Genomic DNA, 25,827 nt, shown 5'->3' on the forward strand with positions numbered 1-25,827 from the left:
TCTTTTAACTTGTCGATTTATGTAAACATTTTTAGAATGAATCATTTTAATGAGTGCTGGAGGACTAACAAACCAAACTCTCATGGGATGGCATGCATGTATGCCAACAGTTTTGCTACAATATATATTCTTTGGCCATATGGGCTGAAATTAGCAGTCTGCCCCATGGCTAGATCAAGGAAGTTGTCAGGACTGGCAGAGCTAAGCAGCTAAAACTGAAAGATTCAATACTGTAAGAGAGCCAAGGGAGTGTCGTTATGATGTCACCTTATATGTGACATCATACAGTGGCAGTCTATCTGCTTCATGTTATATTTTGTATAATCAGAGCAGAACATGTAAAGATTGCAGATGCAAGGACATTTAGTAAAAGCCATGTTACAATTAGTTGTGAAGTTTGTAGGCATTCAATATATTTCTCTGCTTTAAAAAAATAATTAAAATGCATACTGTCTGCCGAGACAGTATCTTGTATAATAAGCTGCACACCCCACAATCAGTGCTCTTTTTTTTTTCTTTTCAGTAAATCCCATAGAAATTAAAAATATTTATGACTGTTCATTGGTGCCAGATTGCAACACTATGGTTCCTAAGGGTATTGAATGATCCACGTTTTAAATTATATCGAGTCTTATACAATTTTTGGCACATTCTCTTATAATAAAATTCAGGCACATTAGCTTAGATGTTTTGGCAATTGTCCATTTGCAAAGTTACAGGCCTTTTATGAGAAAGGCATAGTCATATTAAGTTTTTTTAATTAGTTGATTTTACACAAGTTCCAAGATGATTATTGGAGTTGGTCGAGTTTCGAAAGTTTGCATTGTTGTATTCATAATATGAAATTGCAATACAGGTTGGTGGCATGATTAACCCAAATTTTAATAACAATATTCAAAAGCACGGTAATTGTATGATATATGGTATAAATGTAAGATTTATGAGTAATTTTAAAAGCAGTACATGTGACTACTTTATGTAACCAAGGTACAAGGCACTCGTTCCATTGGCTTGATGCCTTCACAGTTTTTGTTGTTGCTTTCTGATACATTTCGAGATTATTGTTTATATCACTTTTTAGGATTCTTGGTGTATTACAAAAATAATTTCAATGTAGTATGTCTGTTGTATCATATGTATTATAACACGATTGCAAGAGAAACAACTGGAAATGGTTGGTAATGGGTTATGCCATTTCAAGAACAACATCCACTCGAGTGTTTTCGTACTTATGTTTGCTACTCTTTATGATGGCTTACATTATCTGTCACATCAACCCTGTGGCATATACATTTTCTGCTTCCTAGAAACCTCCTCTTACCCTGGATTTTGCTCATCTGCCTACTTGACCCTCTTCTGTAATCATTGTTTTGTGGATATCCAGTTAATATCTCTTCTCTTGGTGAATAATGGAGAGCAGGGTGACGTGGAGGAGACCTTGAATTTTGTACAGGCATCATGTTATAGTATGTCTTTATTTCAACAAAGACAAGATCGGTGCAAAAATGCACTTAAAAGATATGAAGGAAACTATTTTGATTAAGAACCTATGTTAATAGTGAACTATAACCTAGACGATTTGGTATCGCAATTAGAAAAATTATTCATCAGAGAGGTTAAAATTAAGTGGGAATTCTTTACCCTGGAAGGATATTTAGAAAAAGAGATTACGCCCAGAGGACTAAGATTTACCAAATTCCCAACGTTCAGTAGAGAAAAAGAGTTTCATTAAAATTTGGACCTCTGCACTAGAATCATGTTCTGTAACAATGACTAATATAATCATCAATGAAAGAAAGAAGAATTTGAACGAAATAGATGGTTTAATCAGAGAAATTAAGATACATTTGTAACACTTTGTTGGCACTAAAGAGTTTGAAAGTTTAGCTGAAAAAGTAAAGATTAACTTGGAAAAGATTGAGATTGAAAATAAAAAAAGAAAGTTCCATAGAGATATGGATAACTATGCTAACAAACGAGTTAGGAGGATCCCTAACAATCATAGAAACCCAGAAAGACAAAATTATAATAGAGGCAATCAGCAAGACTTCAATAAGAGAAACTCTAGATATTTCCCTAAATCGCCAAATCAAAAAAGTCCAACTAGGAAGCCTTCAGAGACGGGAATGAAAGAAACTACTAGACAGACTAAAGAGAACGTAAAATAAATTGAAAGGCCCAATAGATCACACAACGATGCGAGCTCTAATAGAAACTCTACCCCTCAGAAGAAAAAAACCTTACCAGATACCTCTGGAAAATAGGTTTAAAACCATAAGGGAGAATAGAGAAGAAACACATTTTTTTTAGAACAAAGACCGAGGTGGGTAAACCACCCAAGAGATACTACTAGGAGAAAATACAGAGTAAACGAAGAGGAAAACGATGAGGGAGAAATAATAACAGAAGTAAGGAGAAAAAGACCAATGATATGGCGGTTTTTAATATATCCCAAAAAGTTTTTACAGCTACACAAACCAAAGTTGTAACTAAGGGTTCTAAATTTTCACCTAGCTGTTCGCTAAATAAATTTGAAACTTTTGTCGACATAAACCAATATACTAGAAAATTATGTCTCAAAAATGTTTTTAAAAGGAAAGAATTAGAACCTAAATTAGAACTTGAGCCAATTCAAAATGATGATACTCTTAATATCGTACATTCTAATTTTAAAAGGAAATCTAATTTGTAACCCTTATTTTAAAAATCTGATAACATGAAAGTGTTCGAACGAGCATGTTTTGATGAAATCTACAAAATAAAACCCCTCTCCAAATATTGTCTCAATTTATCTTATGAAGAAAAAAGAACTATAGAGGAAATAAGAAAAGATTCCTCTATAGTTGTAAAACCAGCGGACAAAGGAGGTGGAGTGGTAATGATGGATAAAGACAAGTATTTACAAGAGATTGAAAAACAACTTAGAGACGAAAATGCATATACAATTTTTTTATTTTTTTTTAAAGATCCTACCATAGATATAAAAAATAGATATGAGACCTTTTTAGAGGAAGGATTAAAAAATAACATTTTAAATAAGGGAGAATTCTCTTTTTTATATTTTGATCACCAGAGAATACCAGTCTGTTTTTATGTATGCATGTGTGTTTGTATGTATGTGTGTCTTGTGAGAGTGTGTGTCTGTATGTATGTGTGTCTGTCCGTTTGTATGTATGTCGTGTGTGTGTGTGTGTATGTATGTGTCTGTGTGTGTGTCTCTGTATGTATGTGTGTGTGTGTGTGTCTGTCGGGGGGGAAGCCTAGAGGGGGGGAGGAGAGGGAGTGGGGGGCATGGATCAATTTTGCACCGGGGCCCCATGGGTTATGTGTACGCCACTGACCCATAGGGCAATTTTTAAGACTGCGCAAAAACTGCTCAAATCCACAAGATTTCCTCACACAGTCAGCTGTTTTAAAAGAACAATTTAAACAGTAGGGTTATGAAGATGAATTTTTAAACAAACACATTAAAGATGTCACACTTTTAGATAGATCTCCCCTCTTAGAGTTTAAGAAAAAGAAAACTGAAACAGAGAATCAGATTCCATTTATTTGTAATTATTGAAGCAATGTAGGCACTATTAAAAAAAGTATTAATAAAAATTGGCACATTTTAAAGCAAGAGGATGAAATACAGGGATTTATAGGTTCTAAACCTAAATTTGTTTTTAGGGGGCAAAACAATTTAAACAAATTTAAACTTTTGGAAAAGCAAATCTTGAATAATAATATTTTTTTAACTAATTGGTCAAAATGTTTTTTCCACTGCGGGATGTGCAATGCATGTAAGAGTACAGATATATCAAAGAAAAATGTAACGACATTTAGGTCTTCAGTTAAAAAAAAAGAATTAAAAATTACATGTCATTCGAGCAATGTGATATATTTACTTCATTACACGTGTGGATACCAATATACACATAAGAAGAAATATAAAGAAAGGGTTCACCAACCATAGTGTATCTAAACACTTACTAGAGAAACATGGATCAGATCTGAAATTTCTAGATTTTTGTGCAATTGAAAAAGTCAGCTTTCACTGGAGAGGAGGAAATCTCCCAAGCAAATTGAGTACCCAAGAGGTGAAATGGATCTTTGAAATCCACACATTAACACCTACGGGTCTCAATATAGATTTTGAGATAAATAGTATTTGTATGTTCTTTAATAATGGATAATTTTATAGAGTATTACTTTTTTACATAGATGTTTAAAGTTCTTTTATGATTTATTTTTTATTTTATATATTGCTCTGTGTCCTTTCCTATAATGCACCGTGTGTAAATATTTAAATATCATATTGAGACAATTACTTAACTGATATAAAGTACAGAATTTATTTTATATATTCGACTTTATTTAAATTTATAATTGTTTAATTTTTAATATACATTTTTTCTCCTATTACATTATATATTCCAACATATTGTATGAACTTTGGGCATTTCTGCCCTCTTTCAAAATGGATGAGAGGAGAATTGCAGTCTAACCACTCCCATCTAAGAAAATACGAACTAAATCACCTCCCACCGGATGCGCAATGCAATATTCGTCACAGGAAGTGACGTATCGGGAAGATAATGACCGGAAGATGTGAAGATCAACGTGCAGCCGTTACAGGAAGTGACGAAATGACAGAACAAATTGAAATGAGAAAAGGAGGCTGTCCGAACTTTGCTACATCTTGGAGTGGGAATGGATGCTATGATCAGGACAAGATGTACCTCCATGTTGGGTATGGCGGCATATATCTGGTCCTGACCATATTTGGTTGTGGGTGGTATTTACTAACAGATGTTTGAATTGTTTAATTGTCTGACTTATTTCCTGGCATATATATAGCCATACTTGTTCAGTTGGAAAAATATATGCACCTGAAGAAGACCTTCTGATAGGTTGAAACGCGTTGTGCTATTTTTATCTATTTTAACCAATTGTTAATACATACTTTTAATACTTACCCCCCCTGGGCTCTGGAGTTCCTGTGTTGCAGCAGTGCCGAGTTCATGAGGGTGACCCTTGGAAATCTCATCACATACCTCTCTTATGTGATAAAAAGCACCATAAGTACTGAGCCAACTTTTAAAGGGCTATGAAAATTGTGAATTTGAAGAAATATTCTTACATATATATATATATATATATATACCCTCACATATACAGATTACACTTTATTTTATTTTATTATTATTTAATAAAGATGAAAGAAATGCATGTGTATTGGTTACCAAAGAAACATTGAGTGTAAGGTAAACCAAAATATATCTTTCTGTGTGTGCAAATCACCTTATATTTTTTCCAATTTTATCATATATATACCTCCCTCTAACCTATTCCTTTTTCTCTTGTCCGTTAATTTACCTCATTTTACCCCATGGATAGTAAGCTTGGTTATGCGGGTCCTTCCTCACCTCTTAAACCTATCGACATTTAGTTTATCAATCAATTATTTGTTGTCTTCCATAGTTTAGCTGTTAATCACTGTGGAACATGGTATCACTATATAAATAATAATAATGATAATAAATGTTAAGAAATATTAAGTTATATAAAGCTCTGAACATTCCCTGTATTCAAAATTACCATAAGTATGCACATCGCCATGAAAGCACTCTTAATTCAACTGACTGTACATCCCAAAATATTCTACAAACTTAAAGGAGCTCTGTCACCAACTGACTGTAAATTCCAAAATATTCTACATACCTAAAGCAGCTCCGTCACCAGCTGACTGTACATTCCAAAATATTCTACATACCTAAAGCAGCTCCGTCACCAACTGACTGTAAATTCCAAAATATTCTACATACCTAAAGCAGCTCCGTCACCAACTGACTGTAAATTCCAAAATATTCTACATACCTAGAGCAGCTCCGTCACCAACTGACTGTACATTCCAAAATATTCTACATACCTAAAGCAGCTCCGTCACCAACTGACTGTAAATTCCAAAATATTCTACATACCTAAAGCAGCTCCGTCACCAACTGACTGTAAATTCCAAAATATTCTACATACCTAAAGCAGCTCCGTCACCAACTGACTGTAAATTCCAAAATATTCTACATACCTAGAGCAGCTCCGTCACCAACTGACTGTACATTCCAAAATATTCTACATACCTAAAGCAGCTCCGTCACCAACTGACTGTAAATTCCAAAATATTCTACATACCTAAAGCAGCTCCGTCACCAACTGACTGTAAATTCCAAAATATTCTACATACCTAAAGCAGCTCCGTCACCAACTGACTGTAAATTCCAAAATATTCTACATACCTAAAGCAGCTCCGTCACCAACTGACTGTACATTCCAAAATATTCTACATACCTAAAGCAGCTCCGTCACCAACTGACTGTAAATTCCAAAATATTCTACATACCTAAAGCAGCTCCGTCACCAACTGACTGTACATTCCAAAATATTCTACATACCTAAAGAAGCTCCGTCACCAACTGACTGTAAATTCCAAAATATTCTACATACCTAAAGCAGCTCCGTCACCAACTGACTGTAAATTCCAAAATATTCTACATACCTAAAGCAGCTCCGTCACCAACTGACTGTACATTCCAAAATATTCTACATACCTAAAGCAGCTCCGTCACCAACTGACTGTACATTCCAAAATATTCTACATACCTAAAGCAGCTCCGTCACCAACTGACTGTACATTCCAAAATATTCTACATACCTAAAGCAGCTCCGTCACCAACTGACTGTACATTCCAAAATATACTACATACCTAAAGCAGCTCCGTCACCAACTGACTGTACATTCCAAAATATACTACATACCTAAAGCAGCTCCGTCACCAACTGACTGTACATTCCAAAATATTCTACATACCTAAAGCAGCTCCGTCACCAACTGACTGTACATTCCAAAATATTCTACATACCTAAAGCAGCTCCGTCACCAACTGACTGTACATTCCAAAATATTCTACATACCTAAAGCAGCTCTGTCACCAACTGACTGTACATTCCAAAATATTCTACATACCTAAAGCAGCTCCGTCACCAACTGACTGTACATTCCAAAATATTCTACATACCTAAAGCAGCTCCGTCACCAACTGACTGTACATTCCAAAATATTCTACATACCTAAAGCAGCTCCGTCACCAACTGACTGTACATTCCAAAATATACTACATACCTAAAGCAGCTCCGTCACCAACTGACTGTACATTCCAAAATATACTACATACCTAAAGCAGCTCCGTCACCAACTGACTGTACATTCCAAAATATTCTACATACCTAAAGCAGCTCCGTCACCAACTGACTGTACATTCCAAAATATTCTACATACCTAAAGCAGCTCCGTCACCAACTGACTGTACATTCCAAAATATTCTACATACCTAAAGCAGCTCTGTCACCAACTGACTGTACATTCCAAAATATTCTACATACCTAAAGCAGCTCCGTCACCAACTGACTGTACATTCCAAAATATTCTACATACCTAAAGCAGCTCCGTCACCAACTGACTGTACATTCCAAAATATTCTACATACCTGAAGCAGCTCCGTCACCAACTGACTGTACATTCCAAAATATTCTACATACCTAGAGCAGCTCCGTCACCAACTGACTGTACATTCCAAAATATTCTACATACCTAAAGCAGCTCCGTCACCAACTGTGACTGTACATTCCAGAATATTCTACATACCTAAAGCAGCTCCGTCACCAACTGACTGTACATTCCAAAATATTCTACATACCTAAAGCAGCTCCGTCACCAACTGTGACTGTACATTCCAAAATATTCTACATACCTAAAACAGCTCCATCACCAACTGACTGTACATTCCAAAATATTCTACATACCTAAAGCAGCTCCTTCACCAACTGACTGTACATTCCAAAATATTCTGCATACCTAAAGCAGCTCCGTCACCAACTGACTTTATATTCCAAAATATTCTACATACCTAAAGCAGCTCCGTCACCAACTGTGACTGTACATTCGAAAATATTCTACATACCTAAAACAGCTCCATCACCAACTGACTGTACATTCCAAAATATTCTACATACCTAAAGCAGCTCCTTCACCAACTGACTGTACATTCCAAAATATTCTGCATACCTAAAGCAGCTCCGTCACCAACTGACTTTATATTCCAAAATATTCTACATACCTAAAGCAGCTCCTTCACCAACTGACTGTACATTCCAAAATATTCTACATACCTAAAGCAGCTCCGTCACCAACTGACTGTACATTCCAAAATATTCTACATACCTAAAGCAGCTCCTTCACCAACTGACTGTACATTCCAAAATATTCTACATACCTAAAGCAGCTCCGTCACCAACTGACTGTACATTCCAAAATATTCTACATACCTAAAGCAGCTCCGTCACCAACTGACTGTACATTCCAAAATATTCTACATACCTAAAGCAGCTCCATCACCAACTGACTGTACATTCCAAAATATTCTGCATACCTAAAGCAGCTCCGTCACCAACTGACTGTACATTCCAGAATATTCTACATACCTAAAGCAGCTCCGTCACCAACTGACTGTAAATTCCAAAATATTCTACATACCTAAAGCAGCTCCGTCACCAACTGACTGTAAATTCCAAAATATTCTACATACCTAAAGCAGCTCCGTCACCAACTGACTGTAAATTCCAAAATATTCTACATACCTAGAGCAGCTCCGTCACCAACTGACTGTACATTCCAAAATATTCTACATACCTAAAGCAGCTCCGTCACCAACTGACTGTAAATTCCAAAATATTCTACATACCTAAAGCAGCTCCGTCACCAACTGACTGTAAATTCCAAAATATTCTACATACCTAAAGCAGCTCCGTCACCAACTGACTGTAAATTCCAAAATATTCTACATACCTAAAGCAGCTCCGTCACCAACTGACTGTACATTCCAAAATATTCTACATACCTAAAGCAGCTCCGTCACCAACTGACTGTAAATTCCAAAATATTCTACATACCTAAAGCAGCTCCGTCACCAACTGACTGTACATTCCAAAATATTCTACATACCTAAAGAAGCTCCGTCACCAACTGACTGTAAATTCCAAAATATTCTACATACCTAAAGCAGCTCCGTCACCAACTGACTGTAAATTCCAAAATATTCTACATACCTAAAGCAGCTCCGTCACCAACTGACTGTACATTCCAAAATATTCTACATACCTAAAGCAGCTCCGTCACCAACTGACTGTACATTCCAAAATATTCTACATACCTAAAGCAGCTCCGTCACCAACTGACTGTACATTCCAAAATATTCTACATACCTAAAGCAGCTCCGTCACCAACTGACTGTACATTCCAAAATATACTACATACCTAAAGCAGCTCCGTCACCAACTGACTGTACATTCCAAAATATACTACATACCTAAAGCAGCTCCGTCACCAACTGACTGTACATTCCAAAATATTCTACATACCTAAAGCAGCTCCGTCACCAACTGACTGTACATTCCAAAATATTCTACATACCTAAAGCAGCTCCGTCACCAACTGACTGTACATTCCAAAATATTCTACATACCTAAAGCAGCTCTGTCACCAACTGACTGTACATTCCAAAATATTCTACATACCTAAAGCAGCTCCGTCACCAACTGACTGTACATTCCAAAATATTCTACATACCTAAAGCAGCTCCGTCACCAACTGACTGTACATTCCAAAATATTCTACATACCTGAAGCAGCTCCGTCACCAACTGACTGTACATTCCAAAATATTCTACATACCTAGAGCAGCTCCGTCACCAACTGACTGTACATTCCAAAATATTCTACATACCTAAAGCAGCTCCGTCACCAACTGTGACTGTACATTCCAGAATATTCTACATACCTAAAGCAGCTCCGTCACCAACTGACTGTACATTCCAAAATATTCTACATACCTAAAGCAGCTCCGTCACCAACTGTGACTGTACATTCCAAAATATTCTACATACCTAAAACAGCTCCATCACCAACTGACTGTACATTCCAAAATATTCTACATACCTAAAGCAGCTCCTTCACCAACTGACTGTACATTCCAAAATATTCTGCATACCTAAAGCAGCTCCGTCACCAACTGACTTTATATTCCAAAATATTCTACATACCTAAAGCAGCTCCGTCACCAACTGTGACTGTACATTCGAAAATATTCTACATACCTAAAACAGCTCCATCACCAACTGACTGTACATTCCAAAATATTCTACATACCTAAAGCAGCTCCTTCACCAACTGACTGTACATTCCAAAATATTCTGCATACCTAAAGCAGCTCCGTCACCAACTGACTTTATATTCCAAAATATTCTACATACCTAAAGCAGCTCCTTCACCAACTGACTGTACATTCCAAAATATTCTACATACCTAAAGCAGCTCCGTCACCAACTGACTGTACATTCCAAAATATTCTACATACCTAAAGCAGCTCCTTCACCAACTGACTGTACATTCCAAAATATTCTACATACCTAAAGCAGCTCCGTCACCAACTGACTGTACATTCCAAAATATTCTACATACCTAAAGCAGCTCCGTCACCAACTGACTGTACATTCCAAAATATTCTACATACCTAAAGCAGCTCCATCACCAACTGACTGTACATTCCAAAATATTCTGCATACCTAAAGCAGCTCCGTCACCAACTGACTGTACATTCCAGAATATTCTACATACCTAAAGCAGCTCCGTCACCAACTGACTGTACATTCCAAAATATTCTGCATACCTAAAGCAGCTCCGTCACCAACTGACTGTACATTCCAAAATATACTACATACCTAAAGCAGCTCCGTCACCAACTGACTGTACATTCCAAAATATACTACATACCTAAAGCAGCTCCGTCACCAACTGACTGTACATTCCAAAATATTCTACATAGCTAAAGCAGCTCCGTCACCAACTGACTATACATTCCAAAATGTTCTACATACCTAAAGCAGCTCCGTCACCAACTGACTGTACATTCCAAAATATTCTGCATACCTAAAGCAGCTCCGTCACCAACTGACTGTACATTCCAAAATATACTACATACCTAAAGCAGCTCCGTCACCAACTGACTGTACATTCCAAAATATACTACATACCTAAAGCAGCTCCGTCACCAACTGACTGTACATTCCAAAATATTCTACATAGCTAAAGCAGCTCCGTCACCAACTGACTATACATTCCAAAATGTTCTACATACCTAAAGCAGCTCCGTCACCAACTGACTTTATATTCCAAAATATTCTACATACCTAAAGCAGCTCCGTCACCAACTGACTGTACATTCCAAAATATTCTACATAGCTAAAGCAGCTCCGTCACCAACTGACTATACATTCCAAAATGTTCTACATACCTAAAGCAGCTCCGTCACCAACTGACTGTAAATTCCAAAATATTCTACATACCTAAAGCAGCTCCGTCACCAACTGACTGTACATTCCAGAATATTCTACATACCTAAAGCAGCTCCGTCACCAACTGACTGTACATTCCAAAATATTCGACATACCTAAAGCAGCTCCGTCACCAACTGACTGTACATTCCAGAATATTCTACATACCTAAAGCAGCTCCGTCACCAACTGACTGTACATTCCAAAATATTCTACATACCTAAAGCAGCTCTGTCACCAACTGACTGTACATTCCAGAATATTCTACATACCTAAAGCAGCTCCGTCACCAACTGACTGTACATTCCAAAATATACTACATACCTAAAGCAGCTCCGTCACCAACTGACTGTACATTCCAAAATATTCTACATACCTAAAGCAGCTCCGTCACCAACTGACTGTACATTCCAAAATATTCTACATACCTAAAGCAGCTCCGTCACCAACTGACTGTACATTCCAAAATATACTACATACCTAAAGCTGCTCCGTCACCAACTGACTGTAAATTCCAAAATATTCTACATACCTAAAGCAGCTCCGTCACCAACTGACTGTACATTCCAAAATATTCTACATACCTAAAGCAGCTCTGTCACCAACTGACTGTACATTCCAAAATATACTACATACCTAAAGCAGCTCCGTCACCAACTGACTGTACATTCCAAAATATACTACATACCTAAAGCAGCTCCGTCACCAACTGACTGTACATTCCAAAATATTCTACATACCTAAAGCAGCTCCGTCACCAACTGACTGTAAATTCCAAAATATTCTGCATACCTAAAGCAGCTCTGTCACCAACTGACTGTACATTCCAAAATGTTCTACATACCTAAAGCAGCTCCGTCACCAACTGACTGTACATTCCAAAATATTCGACATACCTAAAGCAGCTCCGTCACCAACTGACTGTACATTCCAGAATATTCTACATAGCTAAAGCAGCTCCGTCACCAACTGACTGTAAATTCCAAAATATTCTACATACCTAAAGCAGCTCCGTCACCAACTGACTGTACATTCCAGAATATTCTACATACCTAAAGCAGCTCCGTCACCAACTGACTGTACATTCCAAAATATTCTACATACCTAAAGCAGCTCCGTCACCAACTGACTTTACATTCCAAAATATTCTACATACCTAAAGCAGCTCCGTCACCAACTGACTGTACATTCCAAAATATTCTACATACCTAAAGCAGCTCCGTCACCAACTGACTGTACATTCCAAAATATACTACATACCTAAAGCAGCTCCGTCACCAACTGACTGTACATTCCAAAATATTCTACATACCTAAAGCAGCTCCGTCACCAACTGACTGTACATTCCAAAATATTCTACATACCTAAAGCAGCTCCGTCACCAACTGACTGTACATTCCAAAATATTCTACATACCTAAAGCAGCTCCGTCACCAACTGACTGTACATTCCAAAATATTCTACATACCTAGAGCAGCTCCGTCACCAACTGACTGTACATTCCAAAATATTCTACATACCTAAAGCAGCTCCGTCACCAACTGACTGTACATTCCAAAATATTCTACATACCTAGAGCAGCTCCGTCACCAACTGACTGTACATTCCAGAATATTCTACATACCTAAAGCAGCTCCGTCACCAACTGACTGTACATTCCAAAATATTCTACATACCTAAAGCAGCTCTGTCACCAACTGACTGTACATTCCAAAATGTTCTACATACCTAAAGCAGCTCAGTCACCAACTGACTGTAAATTCCAAAATATTCTACATACCTAAAGCAGCTCCGTCACCAACTGACTGTACATTCCAGAATATTCTACATACCTAAAGCAGCTCCGTCACCAACTGACTGTACATTCCAAAATATTCGACATACCTAAAGCAGCTCCGTCACCAACTGACTGTACATTCCAGAATATTCTACATACCTAAAGCAGCTCCGTCACCAACTGACTGTACATTCCAAAATATTCTACATACCTAAAGCAGCTCTGTCACCAACTGACTGTACATTCCAGAATATTCTACATACCTAAAGCAGCTCCGTCACCAACTGACTGTACATTCCAAAATATACTACATACCTAAAGCAGCTCCGTCACCAACTGAATGTACATTCCAAAATATTCTACATACCTAAAGCAGCTCCGTCACCAACTGACTGTACATTCCAAAATATTCTACATACCTAAAGCAGCTCCGTCACCAACTGACTGTACATTCCAAAATATACTACATACCTAAAGCAGCTCCGTCACCAACTGACTGTAAATTCCAAAATATTCTACATACCTAAAGCAGCTCCGACACCAACTGACTGTACATTCCAAAATATTCTACATACCTAAAGCAGCTCTGTCACCAACTGACTGTACATTCCAAAATATACTACATACCTAAAGCAGCTCCGTCACCAACTGACTGTACATTCCAAAATATACTACATACCTAAAGCAGCTCCGTCACCAACTGACTGTACATTCCAAAATATTCTACATACCTAAAGCAGCTCCGTCACCAACTGACTGTAAAGTCCAAAATATTCTGCATACCTAAAGCAGCTCTGTCACCAACTGACTGTACATTCCAAAATGTTCTACATACCTAAAGCAGCTCCGTCACCAACTGACTGTACATTCCAAAATATTCGACATACCTAAAGCAGCTCCGTCACCAACTGACTGTACATTCCAGAATATTCTACATAGCTAAAGCAGCTCCGTCACCAACTGACTGTAAATTCCAAAATATTCTACATACCTAAAGCAGCTCCGTCACCAACTGACTGTACATTCCAGAATATTCTACATACCTAAAGCAGCTCCGTCACCAACTGACTGTACATTCCAAAATATTCTACATACCTAAAGCAGCTCCGTCACCAACTGACTTTACATTCCAAAATATTCTACATACCTAAAGCAGCTCCGTCACCAACTGACTGTACATTCCAAAATATTCTACATACCTAAAGCAGCTCTGTCACCAACTGACTGTACATTCCAAAATATACTACATACCTAAAGCAGCTCCGTCACCAACTGACTGTACATTCCAAAATATTCTACATACCTAAAGCAGCTCCGTCACCAACTGACTGTACATTCCAAAATATTCTACATACCTAAAGCAGCTCCGTCACCAACTGACTGTACATTCCAAAATATTCTACATACCTAAAGCAGCTCCGTCACCAACTGACTGTACATTCCAAAATGTTCTACATACCTAGAGCAGCTCCGTCACCAACTGACTGTACATTCCAAAATATTCTACATACCTAAAGCAGCTCCGTCACCAACTGACTGTACATTCCAAAATATTCTACATACCTAGAGCAGCTCCGTCACCAACTGACTGTACATTCCAAAATATTCTACATACCTAGAGCAGCTCCGTCACCAACTGACTGTACATTCCAAAATATTCTACATACCTAAAGCAGCTCCGTCACCAACTGTGACTGTACATTCCAGAATATTCTACATACCTAAAGCAGCTCCGTCACCAACTGACTGTACATTCCAAAATATTCTACATACCTAAAGCAGCTCCGTCACCAACTGTGACTGTACATTCGAAAATATTCTACATACCTAAAACAGCTCCATCACCAACTGACTGTACATTCCAAAATATTCTACATACCTAAAGCAGCTCCTTCACCAACTGACTGTACATTCCAAAATATTCTGCATACCTAAAGCAGCTCCGTCACCAACTGACTTTATATTCCAAAATATTCTACATACCTAAAGCAGCTCCGTCACCAACTGTGACTGTACATTCGAAAATATTCTACATACCTAAAACAGCTCCATCACCAACTGACTGTACATTCCAAAATATTCTACATACCTAAAGCAGCTCCTTCACCAACTGACTGTACATTCCAAAATATTCTGCATACCTAAAGCAGCTCCGTCACCAACTGACTTTATATTCCAAAATATTCTACATACCTAAAGCAGCTCCTTCACCAACTGACTGTACATTCCAAAATATTCTACATACCTAAAGCAGCTCCGTCACCAACTGACTGTACATTCCAAAATATTCTACATACCTAAAGCAGCTCCTTCACCAACTGACTGTACATTCCAAAATATTCTACATACCTAAAGCAGCTCCGTCACCAACTGACTGTACATTCCAAAATATTCTACATACCTAAAGCAGCTCCGTCACCAACTGACTGTACATTCCAAAATATTCTACATACCTAAAGCAGCTCCATCACCAACTGACTGTACATTCCAAAATATTCTGCATACCTAAAGCAGCTCCGTCACCAACTGACTGTACATTCCAGAATATTCTACATACCTAAAGCAGCTCCGTCACCAACTGACTGTACATTCCAAAATATACTACATACCTAAAGCAGCTCCGTCACCAACTCACTGTACATTCCAAAATATACTACATACCTAAAGCAGCTCCGTCACCAACTGACTGTACATTCCAAAATATTCTACATACCTAAAGCAGCTCCGTCACCAACTGACTGTACATTCCAAAATATTCTACATACCTAGAGCAGCTCCGTCACCAACTGACTGTACATTCCAAAATATTCTACATACCTAAAGCAGCTCCGTCACCAACTGACTGTACATTCCAAAATATTCTACATACCTAGAGCAGCTCCGTCACCAACTGACTGTACATTCCAAAATATTCTACATACCTAGAGCAGCTCCGTCACCAACTGACTGTACATTCCAAAATATTCTACATACCTAAAGCAGCTCCGTCACCAACTGTGACTGTACATTCCAGAATATTCTACATACCTAAAGCAGCTCCGTCACCAACTGACTGTACATTCCAAAATATTCTACATACCTAAAGCAGCTCCGTCACCAACTGTGACTGTACATTCGAAAATATTCTACATACCTAAAACAGCTCCATCACCAACTGACTGTACATTCCAAAATATTCTACATACCTAAAGCAGCTCCTTCACCAACTGACTGTACATTCCAAAATATTCTGCATACCTAAAGCAGCTCCGTCACCAACTGACTTTATATTCCAAAATATTCTACATACCTAAAGCAGCTCCGTCACCAACTGTGACTGTACATTCGAAAATATTCTACATACCTAAAACAGCTCCATCACCAACTGACTGTACATTCCAAAATATTCTACATACCTAAAGCAGCTCCTTCACCAACTGACTGTACATTCCAAAATATTCTGCATACCTAAAGCAGCTCCGTCACCAACTGACTTTATATTCCAAAATATTCTACATACCTAAAGCAGCTCCTTCACCAACTGACTGTACATTCCAAAATATTCTACATACCTAAAGCAGCTCCGTCACCAACTGACTGTACATTCCAAAATATTCTACATACCTAAAGCAGCTCCTTCACCAACTGACTGTACATTCCAAAATATTCTACATACCTAAAGCAGCTCCGTCACCAACTGACTGTACATTCCAAAATATTCTACATACCTAAAGCAGCTCCGTCACCAACTGACTGTACATTCCAAAATATTCTACATACCTAAAGCAGCTCCATCACCAACTGACTGTACATTCCAAAATATTCTGCATACCTAAAGCAGCTCCGTCACCAACTGACTGTACATTCCAGAATATTCTACATACCTAAAGCAGCTCCGTCACCAACTGACTGTACATTCCAAAATATTCTGCATACCTAAAGCAGCTCCGTCACCAACTGACTGTACATTCCAAAATATACTACATACCTAAAGCAGCTCCGTCACCAACTCACTGTACATTCCAAAATATACTACATACCTAAAGCAGCTCCGTCACCAACTGACTGTACATTCCAAAATATTCTACATAGCTAAAGCAGCTCCGTCACCAACTGACTATACATTCCAAAATGTTCTACATACCTAAAGCAGCTCCGTCACCAACTGACTGTACATTCCAGAATATTCTACATACCTAAAGCAGCTCCGTCACCAACTGACTGTACATTCCAAAATATTCTACATACCTAAAGCAGCTCCGTCACCAACTGACTGTACATTCCAAAATATTCTACATACCTAAAGCAGCTCCGTCACCAACTGACTGTACATTCCAAAATATTCTACATACCTAAAGCAGCTCCGTCACCAACTGACTGTACATTCCAAAATATTCTACATACCTAGAGCAGCTCCGTCACCAACTGACTGTACATTCCAAAATATTCTACATACCTAAAGCAGCTCAGTCACCAACTGTGACTGTACATTCCAGAATATTCTACATACCTAAAGCAGCTCCGTCACCAACTGTGACTGTACATTCGAAAATATTCTACATACCTAAAACAGCTCCGTCACCAACTGACTGTACATTCCAAAATATACTACATACCTAAAGCAGCTCCGTCACCAACTGACTGTACATTCCAAAATATTCTACATACCTAAAGCAGCTCCGTCACCAACTGACTGTAAATTCCAAAATATTCTGCATACCTAAAGCAGCTCTGTCACCAACTGACTGTACATTCCAAAATGTTCTACATACCTAAAGCAGCTCCGTCACCAATTGACTGTACATTCCAAAATATTCGACATACCTAAAGCAGCTCCGTCACCAACTGACTGTACATTCCAGAATATTCTACATAGCTAAAGCAGCTCCGTCACCAACTGACTGTAAATTCCAAAATATTCTACATACCTAAAGCAGCTCCGTCACCAACTGACTGTACATTCCAGAATATTCTACATACCTAAAGCAGCTCCGTCACCAACTGACTGTACATTCCAAAATATTCTACATACCTAAAGCAGCTCTGTCACCAACTGACTTTACATTCCAAAATATTCTACATACCTAAAGCAGCTCCGTCACCAACTGACTGTACATTCCAAAATATTCTACATACCTAAAGCAGCTCTGTCACCAACTGACTGTACATTCCAAAATATACTACATACCTAAAGCAGCTCCGTCACCAACTGACTGTACATTCCAAAATATTCTACATACCTAAAGCAGCTCCGTCACCAACTGACTGTACATTCCAAAATATTCTACATACCTAAAGCAGCTCCGTCACCAACTGACTGTACATTCCAAAATATTCTACATACCTAAAGCAGCTCCGTCACCAACTGACTGTACATTCCAAAATATTCTACATACCTAAAGCAGCTCCGTCACCAACTGACTGTACATTCCAAAATATTCTACATACCTAAAGCAGCTCCGTCACCAACTGACTGTACATTCCAAAATATTCTACATACCTAGAGCAGCTCCGTCACCAACTGACTGTACATTCCAAAATATTCTACATACCTAAAGCAGCTCATTCACCAACTGTGACTGTACATTCCAGAATATTCTACATACCTAAAGCAGCTCCGTCACCAACTGACTGTACATTCCAAAATATTCTACATACCTAAAGCAGCTCCGTCACCAACTGTGACTGTACATTCGAAAATATTCTACATACCTAAAACAGCTCCGTCACCAACTGACTGTACATTCCAAAATATACTACATACCTAAAGCAGCTCCGTCACCAACTGACTGTACATTCCAAAATATTCTACATACCTAAAGCAGCTCCGTCACCAACTGACTGTAAATTCCAAAATATTCTGCATACCTAAAGCAGCTCTGTCACCAACTGACTGTACATTCCAAAATGTTCTACATACCTAAAGCAGCTCCGTCACCAACTGACTGTACATTCCAAAATATTCGACATACCTAAAGCAGCTCCGTCACCAACTGACTGTACATTCCAGAATATTCTACATAGCTAAAGCAGCTCCGTCACCAACTGACTGTAAATTCCAAAATATTCTACATACCTAAAGCAGCTCCGTCACCAACTGACTGTACATTCCAGAATATTCTACATACCTAAAGCAGCTCCGTCACCAACTGACTGTACATTCCAAAATATTCTACATACCTAAAGCAGCTCCGTCACCAACTGACTTTACATTCCAAAATATTCTACATACCTAAAGCAGCTCCGTCACCAACTGACTGTACATTCCAAAATATTCTACATACCTAAAGCAGCTCTGTCACCAACTGACTGTACATTCCAAAATATACTACATACCTAAAGCAGCTCCGTCACCAACTGACTGTACATTCCAAAATATTCTACATACCTAAAGCAGCTCCGTCACCAACTGACTGTACATTCCAAAATATTCTACATACCTAAAGCAGCTCCGTCACCAACTGACTGTACATTCCAAAATATTCTACATACCTAAAGCAGCTCCGTCACCAACTGACTGTACATTCCAAAATATTCTACATACCTAGAGCAGCTCCGTCACCAACTGACTGTACATTCCAAAATATTCTACATACCTAAAGCAGCTCCGTCACCAACTGTGACTGTACATTCCAGAATATTCTACATACCTAAAGCAGCTCCGTCACCAACTGACTGTACATTCCAAAATATTCTACATACCTAAAGCAGCTCCGTCACCAACTGTGACTGTACATTCGAAAATATTCTACATACCTAAAACAGCTCCATCACCAACTGACTGTACATTCCAAAATATTCTACATACCTAAAGCAGCTCCTTCACCAACTGACTGTACATTCCAAAATATTCTGCATACCTAAAGCAGCTCCGTCACCAACTGACTTTATATTCCAAAATATTCTACATACCTAAAGCAGCTCCGTCACCAACTGTGACTGTACATTCGAAAATATTCTACATACCTAAAACAGCTCCATCACCAACTGACTGTACATTCCAAAATATTCTACATACCTAAAGCAGCTCCTTCACCAACTGACTGTACATTCCAAAATATTCTGCATACCTAAAGCAGCTCCGTCACCAACTGACTTTATATTCCAAAATATTCTACATACCTAAAGCAGCTCCTTCACCAACTGACTGTACATTCCAAAATATTCTACATACCTAAAGCAGCTCCGTCACCAACTGACTGTACATTCCAAAATATTCTACATACCTAAAGCAGCTCCTTCACCAACTGACTGTACATTCCAAAATATTCTTCATACCTAAAGCAGCTCCGTCACCAACTGACTGTACATTCCAAAATATTCTACATACCTAAAGCAGCTCCGTCACCAACTGACTGTACATTCCAAAATATTCTACATACCTAAAGCAGCTCCATCACCAACTGACTGTACATTCCAAAATATTCTGCATACCTAAAGCAGCTCCGTCACCAACTGACTGTACATTCCAGAATATTCTACATACCTAAAGCAGCTCCGTCACCAACTGACTGTACATTCCAAAATATTCTGCATACCTAAAGCAGCTCCGTCACCAACTGACTGTACATTCCAAAATATACTACATACCTAAAGCAGCTCCGTCACCAACTGACTGTACATTCCAAAATATACTACATACCTAAAGCAGCTCCGTCACCAACTGACTGTACATTCCAAAATATTCTACATAGCTAAAGCAGCTCCGTCACCAACTGACTATACATTCCAAAATGTTCTACATACCTAAAGCAGCTCCGTCACCAACTGACTGTACATTCCAGAATATTCTACATACCTAAAGCAGCTCCGTCACCAACTGACTGTACATTCCAAAATATACTACATACCTAAAGCAGCTCCGTCACCAACTGACTGTACATTCCAAAATATTCTACATAGCTAAAGCAGCTCCGTCACCAACTGACTATACATTCCAAAATGTTCTACATACCTAAAGCAGCTCCGTCACCAACTGACTTTATATTCCAAAATATTCTACATACCTAAAGCAGCTCCGTCACCAACTGACTGTACATTCCAGAATATTCTACATACCTAAAGCAGCTCCGTCACCAACTGACTGTACATTCCAAAATATTCGACATACCTAAAGCAGCTCCGTCACCAACTGACTGTACATTCCAGAATATTCTACATACCTAAAGCAGCTCCGTCACCAACTGACTGTACATTCCAAAATATTCTACATACCTAAAGCAGCTCTGTCACCAACTGACTGTACATTCCAGAATATTCTACATACCTAAAGCAGCTCCGTCACCAACTGACTGTACATTCCAAAATATACTACATACCTAAAGCAGCTCCGTCACCAACTGACTGTACATTCCAAAATATCCTACATACCTAAAGCAGCTCTGTCACCAACTGACTGTACATTCCAAAATATTCTACATACCTAAAGCAGCTCCGTCACCAACTGACTGTACATTCCAAAATATACTACATACCTAAAGCAGCTCCGTCACCAACTGACTGTACATTCCAAAATATTCGACATACCTAAAGCAGCTCCGTCACCAACTGACTGTACATTCCAGAATATTCTACATACCTAAAGCAGCTCCGTCACCGAATGACTGTACATTCCAAAATATTCTACATACCTAAAGCAGCTCTGTCACCAACTGACTGTACATTCCAGAATATTCTACATACCTAAAGCAGCTCCGTCACCAACTGACTGTACATTCCAAAATATACTACATAGCTAAAGCAGCTCCGTCACCAACTGACTGTACATTCCAAAATATTCTACATACCTAAAGCAGCTCCGTCACCAACTGACTGTACATTCCAAAATATACTACATACCTAAAGCAGCTCCGTCACCAACTGACTATACATTCCAAAATGTTCTACATACCTAAAGCAGCTCCGTCACCAACTGACTGTACATTCCAAAATATTCGACATACCTAAAGCAGCTCCGTCACCAACTGACTGTACATTCCAGAATATTCTACATAGCTAAAGCAGCTCCGTCACCAACTGACTGTAAATTCCAAAATATTCTACATACCTAAAGCAGCTCCGTCACCAACTGACTGTACATTCCAGAATATTCTACATACCTAAAGCAGCTCCGTCACCAACTGACTGTACATTCCAAAATATTCTACATACCTAAAGCAGCTCCGTCACAACTGACTTTACATTCCAAAATATTCTACATACCTAAAGCAGCTCCGTCACCAACTGACTTTACATTCCAAAATATTCTACATACCTAAAGCAGCTCCATCACCAACTGACTGTACATTCCAAAATATTCTACATACATAGAGCAGCTCCATCACCAACTGACTGTACATTCCAAAATATTCTACATACATAGAGCAGCTCCGTCACCAACTGACTGTAAATTCCAAAATATTCTACATACCTAAAGCAGCTCCGTCACCAACTGACTGTACATTCCAAAATATTCTACATACCTAAAGCAGCTCCGTCACCAACTGACTTTACATTCCAAAATATTCTACATACCTAAAGCAGCTCCATCACCAACTGACTGTACATTCCAAAATATTCTACATACCTAAAGCAGCTCCATCACCAACTGACTGTACATTCCAAAATATTCTACATACATAGAGCAGCTCCGTCACCAACTGACTGTACATTCCAAAATATTCTACATACATAGAGCAGCTCCGTCACCAACTGACTGTACATTCCAAAATATTCTACATACATAGAGCAGCTCCGTCACCAACTGACTGTACATTCCAAAATATTCTACATACCTAAAGCAGCTCCGTCACCAACTGACTGTACATTCCAAAATATTCTACATACCTAAAGCAGCTCCGTCACCAACTGACTGTACATTCCAAAATATTCTACATACCTAAAGCAGCTCCGTCACCAACTGACTGTACATTCCAAAATATTCTACATACCTAAAGCAGCTCCGTCACCAACTGACTGTACATTCCAAAATATTCTACATAGCTAAAGCAGCTCCGTCACCAACTGACTATACATTCCAAAATGTTCTACATACCTAAAGCAGCTCCGTCACCAACTGACTTTATATTCCAAAATATTCTACATACCTAAAGCAGCTCCGTCACCAACTGACTGTACATTCCAAAATATTCTACATAGCTAAAGCAGCTCCGTCACCAACTGACTATACATTCCAAAATGTTCTACATACCTAAAGCAGCTCCGTCACCAACTGACTGTAAATTCCAAAATATTCTACATACCTAAAGCAGCTCCGTCACCAACTGACTGTACATTCCAGAATATTCTACATACCTAAAGCAGCTCCGTCACCAACTGACTGTACATTCCAAAATATTCGACATACCTAAAGCAGCTCCGTCACCAACTGACTGTACATTCCAGAATATTCTACATACCTAAAGCAGCTCCGTCACCAACTGACTGTACATTCCAAAATATTCTACATACCTAAAGCAGCTCTGTCACCAACTGACTGTACATTCCAGAATATTCTACATACCTAAAGCAGCTCCGTCACCAACTGACTGTACATTCCAAAATATACTACATACCTAAAGCAGCTCCGTCACCAACTGACTGTACATTCCAAAATATTCTACATACCTAAAGCAGCTCCGTCACCAACTGACTGTACATTCCAAAATATTCTACATACCTAAAGCAGCTCCGTCACCAACTGACTGTACATTCCAAAATATACTACATACCTAAAGCTGCTCCGTCACCAACTGACTGTAAATTCCAAAATATTCTACATACCTAAAGCAGCTCCGTCACCAACTGACTGTACATTCCAAAATATTCTACATACCTAAAGCAGCTCTGTCACCAACTGACTGTACATTCCAAAATATACTACATACCTAAAGCAGCTCCGTCACCAACTGACTGTACATTCCAAAATATACTACATACCTAAAGCAGCTCCGTCACCAACTGACTGTACATTCCAAAATATTCTACATACCTAAAGCAGCTCCGTCACCAACTGACTGTAAATTCCAAAATATTCTGCATACCTAAAGCAGCTCTGTCACCAACTGACTGTACATTCCAAAATGTTCTACATACCTAAAGCAGCTCCGTCACCAACTGACTGTACATTCCAAAATATTCGACATACCTAAAGCAGCTCCGTCACCAACTGACTGTACATTCCAGAATATTCTACATAGCTAAAGCAGCTCCGTCACCAACTGACTGTAAATTCCAAAATATTCTACATACCTAAAGCAGCTCCGTCACCAACTGACTGTACATTCCAGAATATTCTACATACCTAAAGCAGCTCCGTCACCAACTGACTGTACATTCCAAAATATTCTACATACCTAAAGCAGCTCCGTCACCAACTGACTTTACATTCCAAAATATTCTACATACCTAAAGCAGCTCCGTCACCAACTGACTGTACATTCCAAAATATTCTACATACCTAAAGCAGCTCCGTCACCAACTGACTGTACATTCCAAAATATACTACATACCTAAAGCAGCTCCGTCACCAACTGACTGTACATTCCAAAATATTCTACATACCTAAAGCAGCTCCGTCACCAACTGACTGTACATTCCAAAATATTCTACATACCTAAAGCAGCTCCGTCACCAACTGACTGTACATTCCAAAATATTCTACATACCTAAAGCAGCTCCGTCACCAACTGACTGTACATTCCAAAATATTCTACATACCTAGAGCAGCTCCGTCACCAACTGACTGTACATTCCAAAATATTCTACATACCTAAAGCAGCTCCGTCACCAACTGACTGTACATTCCAAAATATTCTACATACCTAGAGCAGCTCCGTCACCAACTGACTGTACATTCCAGAATATTCTACATACCTAAAGCAGCTCCGTCACCAACTGACTGTACATTCCAAAATATTCTACATACCTAAAGCAGCTCTGTCACCAACTGACTGTACATTCCAAAATGTTCTACATACCTAAAGCAGCTCAGTCACCAACTGACTGTAAATTCCAAAATATTCTACATACCTAAAGCAGCTCCGTCACCAACTGACTGTACATTCCAGAATATTCTACATACCTAAAGCAGCTCCGTCACCAACTGACTGTACATTCCAAAATATTCGACATACCTAAAGCAGCTCCGTCACCAACTGACTGTACATTCCAGAATATTCTACATACCTAAAGCAGCTCCGTCACCAACTGACTGTACATTCCAAAATATTCTACATACCTAAAGCAGCTCTGTCACCAACTGACTGTACATTCCAGAATATTCTACATACCTAAAGCAGCTCCGTCACCAACTGACTGTACATTCCAAAATATACTACATACCTAAAGCAGCTCCGTCACCAACTGAATGTACATTCCAAAATATTCTACATACCTAAAGCAGCTCCGTCACCAACTGACTGTACATTCCAAAATATTCTACATACCTAAAGCAGCTCCGTCACCAACTGACTGTACATTCCAAAATATACTACATCCCTAAAGCAGCTCCGTCACCAACTGACTGTAAATTCCAAAATATTCTACATACCTAAAGCAGCTCCGACACCAACTGACTGTACATTCCAAAATATTCTACATACCTAAAGCAGCTCTGTCACCAACTGACTGTACATTCCAAAATATACTACATACCTAAAGCAGCTC

General features: G+C 38.7%; 1 protein-coding gene across 2 annotated transcripts in view; it reads left to right on the forward strand.

Moving 5' to 3' along the window:
- SAMD12 (sterile alpha motif domain containing 12) overlaps positions 1-25,827 on the forward strand; it is a 362,311-nt gene that overhangs the window by 241,740 nt on the left and 94,744 nt on the right. The window lies entirely within an intron of this gene.

This window comes from Pelobates fuscus, chromosome 4 (assembly GCF_036172605.1).
Source record: "Pelobates fuscus isolate aPelFus1 chromosome 4, aPelFus1.pri, whole genome shotgun sequence".
Lineage (NCBI taxonomy): Eukaryota > Metazoa > Chordata > Amphibia > Anura > Pelobatidae > Pelobates > Pelobates fuscus.